Source organism: Leptonychotes weddellii, chromosome 7, assembly GCF_054177405.1.
Source record: "Leptonychotes weddellii isolate Sample4059 chromosome 7, ASM5417740v2, whole genome shotgun sequence".
NCBI classification, from domain to species: domain Eukaryota; kingdom Metazoa; phylum Chordata; class Mammalia; order Carnivora; family Phocidae; genus Leptonychotes; species Leptonychotes weddellii.
The window spans coordinates 133,714,281-133,728,145 of NC_138375.1; the positions used below are offsets into that span (position 1 = coordinate 133,714,281).

The 13,865-nt window shown below is 43.2% G+C and overlaps 1 protein-coding gene, 2 non-coding genes and 1 pseudogene across 3 annotated transcripts in view; 1 reads left to right on the forward strand and 3 right to left on the reverse strand.

Annotated features, from left to right (window-relative positions):
• PGBD2 (piggyBac transposable element derived 2) overlaps nucleotides 1-3,941 on the reverse strand; it is a 55,053-nt gene extending 51,112 nt beyond the window's left edge. The window contains exon 1 of the mRNA XM_081827313.1: nucleotides 3,920-3,941. The gene's annotated coding sequence lies outside the window, so the exon portion shown is untranslated. The remainder of the gene's footprint in view (nucleotides 1-3,919) is intronic.
• Nucleotides 1,728-8,412, forward strand: LOC145722444 (putative homeobox protein NANOG2 pseudogene; annotated as a pseudogene).
• TRNAE-CUC (transfer RNA glutamic acid (anticodon CUC)) lies at nucleotides 3,961-4,032 on the reverse strand. The gene has a single exon. It is a non-coding gene; the product is annotated as a tRNA-Glu (tRNA).
• On the reverse strand, nucleotides 4,287-4,392 carry TRNAL-CAA (transfer RNA leucine (anticodon CAA)). The gene is made up of 2 exons: nucleotides 4,355-4,392; nucleotides 4,287-4,332 (listed from the first exon to the last, which is right to left on the reverse strand). It is a non-coding gene; the product is annotated as a tRNA-Leu (tRNA).
• Nucleotides 8,413-13,865: the final 5,453 nt, after the last annotated feature.

A 13,865-nucleotide genomic window follows, 5' to 3' on the forward strand; every position in this document is an offset into this window, starting at 1 on the left:
GCTGCTGCAGGTTCTGCCCCCAACCCCAAGCTCTCAGCACACATAAGGGCAATGAGCTTACCCCCAAGCAGAACTGGAGGGGAGAAAGTTATTATGGACTAAATGTTGTCCATTCTCTCCCGAATTCATATATTGAAGCCCTAATTCCCAAAGTGATGGTGTTTGGAGATGGGGCCTTTTGGAGGCAGTTGGATTTAAATGGAAATGGGAGGTGGGGGTGGGTGAGATGGGTGAAGGGGGTTAAGAGGTACAAACTTCCAGTTATAAAATAAATAAGTCTTTTGCCATTTGCAACGACATGGGTGGAGGTAGAGGGTATTATGCTAAGTGAAAGAAGTCAGGCGGAGAAAGACAAATACCATATGATGTCATTCATATGTGGAATTTAAGAAATAATACAGATGAACATATGAGAGGGGGGAAAAAGGAGACAGGGAAACAAATCATAAGAGACTCATAACTACAGAGAACAAACTGAGGGTTGATCAGGGAGGTGGGGGGGAAGGGCTAAATGGGTGATGGGTATTAAGGAGGGCACTTGTTATGAGCACAGAGTATTGTATGTAAGTGATGAATCACTAAATTCTACTCCAGAAACCAATATTGCACCATATGTTAACTAACTAGAATTTAAATAATAAATAAATAAATAAGTCATGGGAATTTAATATATAACATGGTAACTTGTTAATAATGCAATACAATATACAATAGTATATTTGAAAGTTACTAAAGAGTAGATCTTAAAAGTTCTCATCACAAGAAAAAAATTGTAACTCTGTGAGGTGATGGATATGAATTAGATTTATTGTGGTGATCATTTTGCAATGTATACATATATCAAATCATTATTTTGTACACCTGAAACTAATACAATGTCCTATACCAATTATATCTCAATCTAAAAAAAACACAAAACATTATGAGTTGTGTCTGTGAGAGTGTTTCTGGATGAGACAAATTAAATAATTTAATTAAATTAATAAAATAAAATAAATGGAACATCATGACCCTTCAAATTGATTTCAGAACTGAATGGTATTGTTGAAATGTTTTACAAGTGTCAGTCTAAATTCACGCCTGGGTGCCTCAGTCGTTAAGCATCTGCCTTCAGCTCAGGTCCTGATCCCACGGTCTTGGGAGGTCTTGGGATCAAGCCCTGCATCAGGCTCCCTGCTCAGCGGGGAGCCTGTGTCTCCCTCTGTCTGCTGTACCCCCTACTTGTGCACTCTCTCTCTCTGTCAGATAAATAAATAATATCTTTTAAAATAAATAAATGAATAAACAAATAATTTTGTCCAAGAGACAATAAACAAATTATGTAGTTTTCACCTTTGTATATCAATTTTAAGTATAATATACCTGCATGCTACATGATGAGAGAGAGGGGCAGTGGGTGAGAGACTCTCCTCCTTTGCCTCCAGTTCTCTGTGGACCAGGGGATGATTTCTGGAGCTCTGGGCACATACAGCAGAATTCAGTGGGCACTTCCCACACATGTGTACACATGTGTATATTGCATCACCCATATACAGACTGAGGGATTAAAGGAAGGCATAGGCTATGAGGTGTAAGCTCCATATAATCACCTCCACAGCGGTTCCACAAATGCACAAACACACCCTCACACAGACAGATGGCTGCGTGTACCTGCCATCTCTCTATTCAACACAAAATAGATGCTAATTACCTCCAGTAATGTCGATTACATCCACACCAAGCACGCAATGCTACCCTTGCTCACCCCAGAGATCTATGTAATCACCCACCACACCCTCTCCTCGCCACCCACATTTAGCCAAACCAAGCTGCTGATCAAGAACCAGAGGTACTCTGGTGACCTGGGCCTGAGGATGGAGCTCTGAGATGGGGAAGGAGGACCTTGCATGCTGAATTCCTTGTGTTCTGCGAATTCCAGGAAGGTACTAGAAGCCTGGCTGGAGATGGAGCAATTACAGTACAACCTCCTTCTGGAGGAGAGTCCCTGTGCTCTGCAGGTATTCAGGCATATTTCAGAGTAACTAAATGAAGAGGTTTGAATGAGGACCGATCGAGTGGTTGGGTTGTTATTAAGTACAGCTATTTACTTATGCAAATAGGCAGGTTTTTTTTTTTTAAGATTTTATTTATTTATTTGACAGAGAGAGACACAGTGAGAGAGGGAACACAAGCAGGGGGAGTGGGAGAGGGAGAAGCAGGCTCTCCGCCGAGCAGGGAGCCCGATGTGGGGCTCGATCTCAGGACGCTGGGATCATGACCTGAGCCGAAGGCAGACGCTTACAGACTGAGCCTCTCAGGCGCCCCCCATTTTACATTCTGACCAGCAATGAATAAATGACCCAGTTTCTCTTTATCCTCACTAGCATTTGGTGTTATCACTACTTTTTATTTTAGCCATTCTGCAAAGAGAGTGGGGGTATCTCGTTGTGATTTTAATTTGTACTTCAATAAAATAAACATTAATGTCTTTTCATGTCTTTGGCTTATTTTTTTCAATTGGATTGTTTTACTTTTTTACCATTGTTTTGAGAGTTCTCTGTGTATCCTATGTATGAGTCCTTTGTCTGATATGTGGTTTACAAATATTTTTTTCTATCTATTCCTTGTCTTATCATCCTCTTAACAAGGTCTTCTGCAGAATAAATTTAATTTTTACAAGGTCTGATTTAATAATGTTTTATGGATTATACTTTTATTGTTATCTAAGAACTCTTCACTAAGCCCTAAGTCCTGAGGATTTTCTTTTATATTTTCTCCTAAAAATTTTATAGTTTTATATGTAATATTTAAAGCTGTGATTGATTTTGAGCTGATTTTTGTGTAAAATGTAAGCAGTTTTTCAAATAAAGTGTATTCATCTACTAATAAATTTTATATACCCATGGTAGAAAAATTAGCATATGCATAACATTACAACAAAGAAAATTAAGAATTTTCATAATCCTACTACTTACAGAAAATCATAAAAAATCATAAAAGTTACATTTAGATGTTTGTCCTTTCAACTTTCTTTTTCCTTTGTTCTTATATATGTTTGGATCCCTTCCAGTTCCTTTTGAAGATGAGGGAAGTTTTCAAAATTAAACTTAGAGGTTAGATAGAATTTCATTCTCTTTCTTCTTCATCCTTTAACCAGTTTTACTAGTTAGAAAACTAAGTTTTAGAGAGGATAAGCAACTTGCTTTCAGTTGGAAAGGCACAGTCAGGACTTAACACATCTCAAGCTGACCACTTACCTAGCCATCCATCATTCATTGTGCCTTGCTCCATAGTGGGCTAAATTACAACAAACAAAAAACAACAAAAGCAATTGCTAGAACACAGTAGAGCAGAAGTAAAATTCTTTGTGCAAGATTTGGAGCTGTCTGGGAAACAAGGTTCTGAATAATAAGGAAATAGAGTGTACCCTAGGGCAGCCCTGGCCTGGAGGTCTAGAAAACGTGTCCAAAGAGAAATTAATACTTTGAAAAAAAATAAATTAGGCATAGAGGCTCAGAACATTATACAAATGTTAAGAAGACAGAATTTAAATGTGATTTAACTGTTTTTATTATTACAATATATTATTTTCCACAGGCATGACAATAGAAAGTGAAAATTCCTAGAATAAAGAACTTTAAAAAGAAGCTATAAAAGATACTTTGGGAACAATTGGGAGAAATTTGAATGTGAACTGGCATATGATGATATGTTAATGTTGAACAGTGTAATGATGTCTGCAACTTTCACATGGGTGGCAAGCTGGGGATGCAAGAAAGAGGAAGAGAGAAATGCAGCAAAATATTAACCAAGGTCGTATCTAGGTAGAGAGAACACCTGCCTGCATCCTGGGTATACGACAATGCCAGACACACAGCCAGCGCTTATTAATCGTATAGTACCGTTCACTTAGTTACTTTCTGCAAAAACAGAAACTTACCAGATACAGTTTGAGGTTTTGTAGCGGAAAGAAAAAGCTCATTCCCTGACCGGGAATCGAACCCGGGCCGCGGCGGTGAGAGCGCCGAATCCTAACCACTAGACCACCAGGGACGACATGGTGTTAGTTCTTCTAGTAAGCTAGACAAAATATGTGGTGTATGACACAAATTGGGAGCGCGAACGCGATTGGCTACATTTTAGCTGCCTAAACCGCCTCTGCCACTGCAGATCCGGAAAGAGAGGTAATGGAGGACTGCGGCGACGTTGAAGTCTGAGAATGGCTGCCTTCTCAGAAAAAAAAGGAACCGCCAGCAGCCACTGGATGGCTTTGGGATCCTTTAGGGGAAGGAAAAAAAAAAGGTGTGTGTCAGAAGTGGGATTCGAACCCACGCCTCTATTCAGAGACCAGAACACCCGCAGGGAAGGTGAGCACCTTGAGTCTGGCGCCTTAGACCACTCGGCCATCCTGACACCCGGCAAGGCAGGCGGCTGTGCAGAACCCGCTTCCTGTGGGGCTCGCCGCGCCGCCTCGCCGCGCCGCGCCGCCCCCCCGCTCCCCGCCGCCCCACCCCCCGCCGCGCGGGCCCCGCCCCGCGCCGCCCCGCCGCGCCCCCCGCCGCGCCGGCCCCGCCCCGCGCCCCCCCCCGCCGCGCGCCCCCCGCCGCGCGCGCCCCCGCCGCGCCGCCCCCCGCCGCCCCGCCCCGCCCCGCGCCGCGCTTCCTCCGCCGCCCGCCTCCCATTCTGAAGAATGCGGGGTCTGTTGTGCACCCGGAACCGTCCAAACTTGTCTTCCCGGCAGGAAATTGAACCAGTCAAACGAGAGGCAAGTGCAAACTCCTTGGAAAACTAGAAGGATTGGTGGCCACTGCGCAGGCGTCGGACTCAGCGAAGGCCGAAACTAGAGTGGCCAAGGCGAGAAAGCCTGGCAGCCAGACGCCGGGCGCCGCCGCCCATCCCTGGGCCTCGTTGGTGAAACTCTGGCCAGTTAATACACGGAAAGCGCGTGGAAATACACTCGCCACAGAGTAAGTGGCAAGCAGTTGCTGCTGTTGTTGTTTTCATTATTATTAGGTATTTCTGCCTTACTGCCCCCTGGCACACCCGCCCGTCCATCCTTCAAGATCCGCCCCTCCTCCTCTGCCAAGTAGCTCAGCCGTGATTGGAGATAATGGGGAGACGGTTAAAGAAAACGGTTATCCTAACTGTTAAGGAAAAAATTATTCATTCATGACACTTGTTAAAGTACCGTAAGGAAGACTTTATTTAAGGGCGGCTATGGGGATAGGTGTAGGGACCACTGCGGTGGGGTCTTGCAGTGGGGGGAGAGAGATTGGACTCAATTCGGAATACAACAAAGAAAAGTGAAATTTTATAGCTGAGGATCCAGATTGGGGGGGTCAGTGAATGGAAAATTAGTAAGAGAAAACATCATCAAGGGTAAGGGGGGGGGAATCCTATCTCAAACGGCCTGACAGGATTCTTGGGGATGGTGGAGGGTGAGGAACCCCATTAGATATCCAGGTTGATCAGAGATCAAGGATGGGAGATTCTGGCTAACCTTATTCGGCAGGAATCTTGCTAAAACTGAACGATGCAGAGACAAACATGGAAGTCCAAAAGTCAGGCCTAGTAGAAAAAGAATTTAGGGGAACAGTTAACATAAGAGTGCAGAGACCGCTAGTCTGCTTCAGCAACCAGTGGGAAGGCCCAACTCCTCTGCTCCAGACTCTCACTCATTCATTCATTCACTGAGTACTGAGGCTCCACTGAAAATACAGCAATGAACAAACAGACGCTCCCTCTCCCCGCCCCGCCCCCTCCCCACCCCCCCGGGAAAACTGACTGCTAGTGAGGGAAACAATCTGCACAAACAATATACAGGCTGTAGGAACAAAAGCAGGGCAGTGAGATAGCAAGTTGTATTTTTAGACTGGGGTGGTCAAGTAAGGCCTGCTGAGGTGACATTTGCTAAAATAATTTTTAAAAAGTAAAACACATGACTCATGCAAGTATTTGATGCATACGTGTCAAGATTTTATTCAGTTCATTAATGAGGGGCACTAAATGATATAACCAATTCAAAGGAGATTTTGAAGAGTTTTTTTTTTAAATAATCAACAGAATGTTGAAAAAAGATTGCTAACAGATGGAAGGGAGGTTAATATCCTAAGGATAGGTAATAAACTATGGTGCTTAAAGTTATGATTTCTACTTTGGGGTATATATATTTTTTTTACCAGAAAGAAATCAGGGGCATCTCTTGACAAATTTTATTTGTATTGCTATAAACAGGAATCTCTGGCCTTGCTCTCAAACAGAAACCTTTTGCATTGCTATCACTTTTCTACAAGTTAGCCTCTGTACCTGCAAAATTATAAAATAGCCAAGTCAATCAAAGGTGCCCATGAAATCCCCAAAAGGTCTGCTAGACAAGGCTAAGCACTCCACTGTTAGGACACCTAGCATGCAAGAGGACAAGAGCTGGACAGTAGTTAAGTGGTAAAAACAGATTTTATTCAGGAACTATTGCAGTAGGGGATATGAAACCTCATATAGAACTGGGCTCAGTTCTAAATATAGCAAGGACAAGCAAGGATTTATAGTCAAGGAGCAGGATAAGGATCAGTGGATGGAAAATGAGAAGAGACAAGAGTAGAGAGATTCTTGCTAATAGGATTTCTGCTAAAGGCAGGCCAGTCATGAGATATTACCTGGGCATGGTGGGGGATGAGGAATTTGATTAGATATGGAGAGTGATTAGATATCAAGGGGGGAGGGATTCTGGATACTGACCTGTCAGGATTATTAACATTAGGATTATTAAAATTAGACTATCAGTTTATTATTATTATTATTATTATTATTATTAGGATTATTAAAATTAGACTCCAAGGCTGTAGGCAACTAAGGTTCTGTGGCCCCAGGAAACTGTTCCCCACCCAGTCTGTACAACCAGGACAGCTCTGATTCTTTCACCAGTCCCAGAGTAAAACTACTACCCACTTCTGTAGAGGAGAGCACAGTGAAGAAGGAAGATACAGTCCAGGGCAAGAAACAGAAAACCAGAACCATATTCTCTTGGACCCAGCTATATGTACTCAATGACAGATTTCAGAGACAGAAATACCTCAGTTTCCAGCAGATGTGAGAACTTTCTAACTTTCTGAACCTTAGCTATAAGCAGGTTAAGACCTGGTTCCAGAACCAGAGAATGAAATATAAGAGGTAGCAGGAAAACAACTGGCCAAAGAATAGCAACAGTGTCACTCAGAATAGCTCAGCAACTACAGAATATCCAGGCTTCTATTCTTATCACCAGGGATTCCTGATGAACACTTCTGGAAACCTTCCAATATGGAGCAGCCAGACCTGGAATAACCCAAAGTGGAGCAACTAGACCTGGAAAAGCCAGTCTTGGAGCAACCAGACCTGAACAGTCAGCTCCACAGCTGTGGAGAGGAATCCCTGCAGCCCCAGATCCAGTTCCAGCAAAATTCTGTCAACGATTTGATCTTCGAAACTGCCGGGGAAAGCCATAGTGTAAAAAAGCAAACTGCCCAGTATTTTAGTACCCAGCAAATGATGGTTTTTTTTCCCAAGGTACTCTGTGAACATACAGCCTGAAGATGTGTGGCAATGAGCATATTATTCAATCTCAATTTGGGCGGTGGCTGTATTACTTCTCCTAGGATTTGTCTTTTAGGGTCCTGTATCTCTGCCTTGTTACTGTTTCTCTTTATGCTTATATCAGGTGAGGGGATTTGATTGGAGTCTAATCAAAGAGGTTTCGGTAGCACTGACTGCTATGGACAACATGATAAAAGATGTTTCTTGCTAGAGATAACTAGATATAATACTAGCTTGAATATTTTTAGGTTCTAGAATCTAACCTCAAGAATAGGAAGTGATGGATCACTAAATTCCACTCCTGAAACCAATACTACACTATATGTTAACTAACTTAAATTAAAAAAAATAAAATAGGAAGTAAAAACACAGAGATGTGTGATGAAGGATTACCTGTATTTTCTAAGATTGAGAGGCTTTACTTGTTGACAACCTCAGCTGTTATGAAGAGTTAAGCTATAATGTGCTTCTTTGATTTCCTCTGCCCCTTGTGCTGTTTTACTACAGTTCCTAATTTGTTCATTATTCTAGTATTTGTAGAAAGAGGTTTTGTATTTTTTTTTTAAGATTTTATTTATTTGTTTGAAAGAGAGAGAGAGTGTGAGAGAGAGCATGAGCAGGGGGTAGGGGCAGAGGGAGAGGCAGTCTCCCTGCCAAGTAGGGAGCAGGTAGCCTGATCCAGGGTCCGATCCCCGGACCCCATCCCTGGATCCTGGGATCATGACCTCAGCCGAAGGCAGATGCTTAACTGACTGAGCCACCCAGGTGCCCCGAGGTTTTGTATTTTAATGCACCGTGATAATAGTACCAGTTTGACTGGTAGGTTTATAGGTTTAAGTACAAATAAATACCCACTTTACCTTTGTTTCTTTTTTTTTTTTTTTAATTTAAATTCAATTAGCCAACGTATAGTACATCATTAGTTTTTGGTGTAGGGTTCAATGATTCATTAGTTGCGTATAACACCCAGTGCTCATCACATCACGTGCCCTCCTTAATGCCCATCATCCAGTTACCCCATCCCTCCACCCACCTCCCTTTCCTCAACCCTCTGTTTGTTTCCTATAGTTAAGAGTCTCTTATGGTTTGTTTCCCTCTCTGATTTCTTCCCCTTCAGTCTTCCCTTCCTTCCCCTGTGGTCCTCCACGCTATTCCTTATGTTCCACATAGGAGTGAAACCATATGATAATTGTCTTTCTCTGACTTATTTCACTTAGCATAATCTCCTCCAGTCCCATCCATGTTGATGTAAAAGTTGGGTATTCATCCTTTCTGATGGCTGAGTAATATTCCATTGTATATATGGACCGCATCTTCTTTATCCATTCATCTGTTGAAGGGCATCTCGGCTCCTTCCACAGTTTGGCTATTGTGGACATTGCTGCTATGAACATCGGGGTGTACGTAGCCCTTCGGATCCCTACATCTGTATCTTTGGGGTAAACACCACTTTACCTTTAAAAAAAAGTTAGACTCTGCAAGGATGGACATGGAAGCCCAAGGTCGAGGCCTAGTTGAAAAAAGGGCTCAAAGTGTTATTGAATCAAAATGGGGCTGCTCCTCGTGAGTTACAGACAGAGATTTTACCAGGTGGAGTTGCTGTACAAATAAACCATCTTTATTTGTACAAATAAGGAGATCACAGGGAATAATTTCCAAAGCTGTGTCTCCCCAAAGGAAGAAACACAGGCTCCTTTAGGGCATGGGTGAATATTCAGAAGGGGATTTTAACATTATAATGAGGCGGAAGTCACTGTTGGTCACTCCTGGCACTTTCTGATTCATCTGGGCAGACTCTCCCTCAAATGTTTCTTTTTCTGGTCCAGTAGTTTGTTAGCTTGTTTCTAAAAGGTAAGACTGATAGCTAGACAAAAGCTTCAAGGAGTTTAGTTTCTACAAGAAAGATTGACAGTTAAGCAGAAGCTTCTACTAGAAATGTGCTGAGTTCGGGGGTCAGGCCAGTGACAAGAGGAGCCTAAGTATAGTTGAGTCAGGGAGAGTGTTTGTCACTAGTTACCTATATTGTCTATTTACAACTTTTGGATAATTGTTTCTTATCATATTGAGCCCCTGACTGAAGGGAGGACATGAGCATCTGGAGACAAGGAATGGGGTTTTCTATAATGCTTATGATAATATCCAACTTCTCTGTTAGCCTACTTGGCCTTTATGACCTTTTGGCCAGCTTGACCCCACTTCATAGTCTCCCATGTGCCCCAGTGAGCTAGCTGCCTTTCCTCAACATGCTTAATCTGTCTTCACTCCCACTGCCATGCCCAGAGAAAGCCCTCCTCTACCTGAGCTGCTGGATGCAGCAGAGAAAAAAACAAAGTATCCGTTCTTAAGAAGCTTACATTCCAGTAGAGAAAGACCTAGAATAAACAAAATTATTATATGTTGGGAGTGATAAGTACTGTGACAAAAAATAAAGCAGAGAAAGAAAGGTAGAGAGAGATGCAGGTGATGAGGAAGGCCTCTCAGGATGTGCCTTTTGAGCAGAAATTTGCAGAGAGTCAGGGAGCAACCAGGTAAAATATCTGGGGCCAGAGGGCTTCAGGGAGAGGGAAGAGCAAATACAAAGGCCAAAGGAAAGTCAAAAAACAGTATGGCTGAAACTGAGTGAGAGGGACTAATGCCAGTGTGCAGAATGACCCCAGTGAAGAGGACGGTGTTGGGCTGAGGTGTGGTAAGATACGGCCTGCTATCCGAGGATGCCCTGGCTGTCCTATGGAGAGTCGACATTAGAGTGCAAGAGTGAAGCAGAGAGAACAGTTGAGAGGCCACAACAAGGCCCCTTGACTAAACTGGGTGGCAGCAAGCCAAGTAGTGAGAGCGAGTTGAATTCTGGATACATTTTGAAGGTGGAGCCAACAGGATTCATTGTTGTCAACAAACCTTGTAGAATTTCTTTAAAAAAAGATAGAAAGAAAGAAAAAAGGAAGAGGGATGCCTAGGTGGCTCAGTTGGTTATGTGTCTGCCTTCCGCTTAGGTCATGATCTCAGGGTCCTGGGTTTGAGTCCTGCATCGGGTTCCTTGCTCAGCAGGGAGCCTGCTTCTCCCTCTGCCTGTTGCTCTCCCTGCTTGTGCTCTCTCTCTCCTCGTCTCTCTCTCTGACAAATAAATAAAACCTTTAACAAAAAAAAAAAAAAAAAGGGAAGAGACTTTTATTTGAGCCCAAGGACTTGAATTGTATCAGGATACATAATCTTCACAAAGAAGAGAGTGCTCCGGGCAGGGCTATATATGTTTTAACACAGAGTTACAAATCAGGAGCTTGGGAATATGGCAGAGTAGGAGGACCCTGAGCTCACCCCATCCCACGTTTACAACTAGAGATCTTCCACATCCAAGTCAATAAACCAGGAAGTGATCCAAAGACTGACCAAACAAACTCCACAACTAAATATGGAGAAGAAGCTGCATCTCATAGGTTAGGAAGGTCAGAAAGGTGGAGGGAGACTGTCCCCAGGAGGGCACACATGGAGAGGACAGAAAAATGGGCCTTCCCATCAGGGAGCTCACACGGGTAATACTAACCCCCATAAAACTTGGCTTTAAAAACCAGAGGGGCTGAAATCCATGAGTTTGTAAAAACAGTTGGGACTTGGAGGCTGGAGCTTTAAAAATCTGCTGACAGCGTCGGCCAGGAGTGTGAGTGATAGCTGGGTTGCACCCCTTAAAGAGATAGCAGTCCACATGGAAGGCAACTGTAAGAATGGCAGTTCACACAGTGCCAGGGGGCAAATGGGAGACAGACCTATTTGTAATGATTTTGGAGCATGTTGGGGGACTTCTCTGAAAACAAGGGAGCTGGCAGGTGTCGTTTTCCTCCCCCATCCCCCACCATAAACACAGGGACTCTGCGGAAGGATTTAACAGACCTATGTAGAACATTCCATCCTAAAAGAGCAAAAATGAACATTTAGGATGTCACCAAGATAAAAACCTTCTGCACAGCAAAGGAAATAGTCATCAAAACTAAGAGGCAACCCACGGAATGGGAGAAGATATTTGCAAATGACACTACAGATAAAGGGCTGGTATCCAAGATGTATAAAGAAATTATCAAACTCAACACCCAAAAAGCAAAGAAGCAAAGTGATCCAGTCAAGAAATGGGCAGAATACATGAACAGACACTTCTCCAAAGAAGACACCCAAACGTGGTGCTGGGAAAATTGGACAGCCACATGCAGAAGAATGAAACTGGATCACTTTCTTACACCATACACAAAAATAAGCTCAAAATGGATGGAAGACCTAAATGTGAGACAGGAAACCCTCAGAATCCTGGAGAACACTGGGAACACCTCTTTGACCTAAGCAGTAGCAACTTCTTAGTAGACACGTTTCCAGAGGCAAGGGAAACAACAGTAAAAATAAACTATTGGGGCTTTATCAAGATAAAAAGCTTCTGCACAGTGAAGGAAACAATCAACAAAACTAAAAGGCAGCCTGTGGAATGGGAGAAGATAATTGCAAATGATATATCAGATAAAGGGTTACTGTCCAAAATATATAAAGAACTTATTAAACTCAACACCCGAAAAACAAAGAATCCAGTTAAGTAATAGGCAGAAGACATGAATAGACATTTTTCTAAAGAAGACATCCAGATAACTAACAGACACATGAAAAGATGTTCAACATCATTCATCACCAGGGAAATACAAATCAAAATCATGATGAGATACCACCTCACACTGCTGTAATGGCAAAAATTAACAACACAAGAAACAAGAGATGTTGGTGAGGATGTGGAGAAAGGGGAACTTCTTTCACTGTTGGTGGGAATGCAAGCTGGTGCAGCCACTCTGGAAAACAGTATGGAAGTTCCTCAAATAGTAAAAATAGCAATACCCTACGATCCAGCAATTGCACTACTGGGTGTTTACTCAAAGGATACAAAAATACTGATTTGAAGGGGTTCATGCGCCCCGATGTTTATAGCAGCAATGTACACTGTAGTCAAATTATGGAAAGATACCAAATGTTCATGTGTTCATCTACTAATGAAGGGATAAAATGAATAAAGAAAATGTGATATATGTATCTATATATAGATATTACTCTGCCATCAAAAAGAATGAAATCTTGCCATTTGCGACAACACGATGGAGCTAGAGTATATTATGCTAAGTGAAATAAATCAGTCAGAGAAAGACAAATCTCATCACATCATTTCCCTCATATGTTGAATTTAAGAAACCTAACAGGTAGGGAGAAGAAAAAAAAAAAAGGAGTGAGGAAGAACAGATTCTTTTCTTTTAGAGGGAGCAAGAGAGAGCACAAGCAGGGTGAAGGGCAGAGGGAGAAGCACACTCCCCGCTGAGCAGGGAGCCTGATGTGGGACTCCACCCGGGGAGTCCGGGATCATGACCCCAGCCGAGGGCAGATGCCCAACCAACTGAGCCACCCAGGCGTCCAGACTCTTTTTCAAAAAAAATTTACTTATTTATTTGAGAGAGAGCAAGCACACATGAGCGGGGGGAGGGCAGAGGGAGAAGTAGACTCCCCACTGAGCAGTGAGCCCCAGGGTTTGGGGGGGCTCCATCCCAGGACCCCGTGATCATGACCGGAGCCTCCCAGGAGCCACAAAGCTAACTGCTAACTATAGAGAACGAACTGAGCGTTGCTGGAGGGTAGTTGGGTGTGGGGGATGGGTTAAGTAAGTGATGGGTATGAAGCAGGGCACAGGTTGTGATGAGCACTGGGTATTATATGTAAGTGAGAAATCACTAAATCCTACACCTGAAACCAATATTACTCTGTATGTTCACTAACTGTAAGTTACATAAAAACCTGGAAGGAAAAAAAAAAATCCATGGGACAATTAGATCACTCGAGAAGAGATAAAAGAGAGTATTTGGTCTTGATTCCAATCCATGGGGACTCTATATTTTTGGGATACAGTGGTTGAGGTTCCAACAAAGGAAAGGAGGAGCGAATGAGGAAGAGGAGTATGGAGAGAAAGATCTACATTGTCAGATGTTGCTCTGAAGGCCAAGAGGTCGCAGCAAGGGACTTTGAGAAGCACCATTCCAGGGGCTTGATGGAGAGGAGAGCTCCTCTGGAGTCATTTGAAGAGAGCATGGGAAGTGAAGAAGAGTCCCCAGCAAATCTGGGCAACGTTTCAGAAGACTTTTGATGCCTCAGAGGGAAGTGTCCACAGCTGGATGGTTCTAGAGGCGTCTAGTTGGTTTTTGAGGTGGCTGATTCTGCACACGTGTTTGCACGTCGGTGGCAACTGAGAGGGAGAAATTGTTGGTGAAGTGCACACCAGGGCCCGTTGAAGCGACATCCCTGCGCAGGCTGGA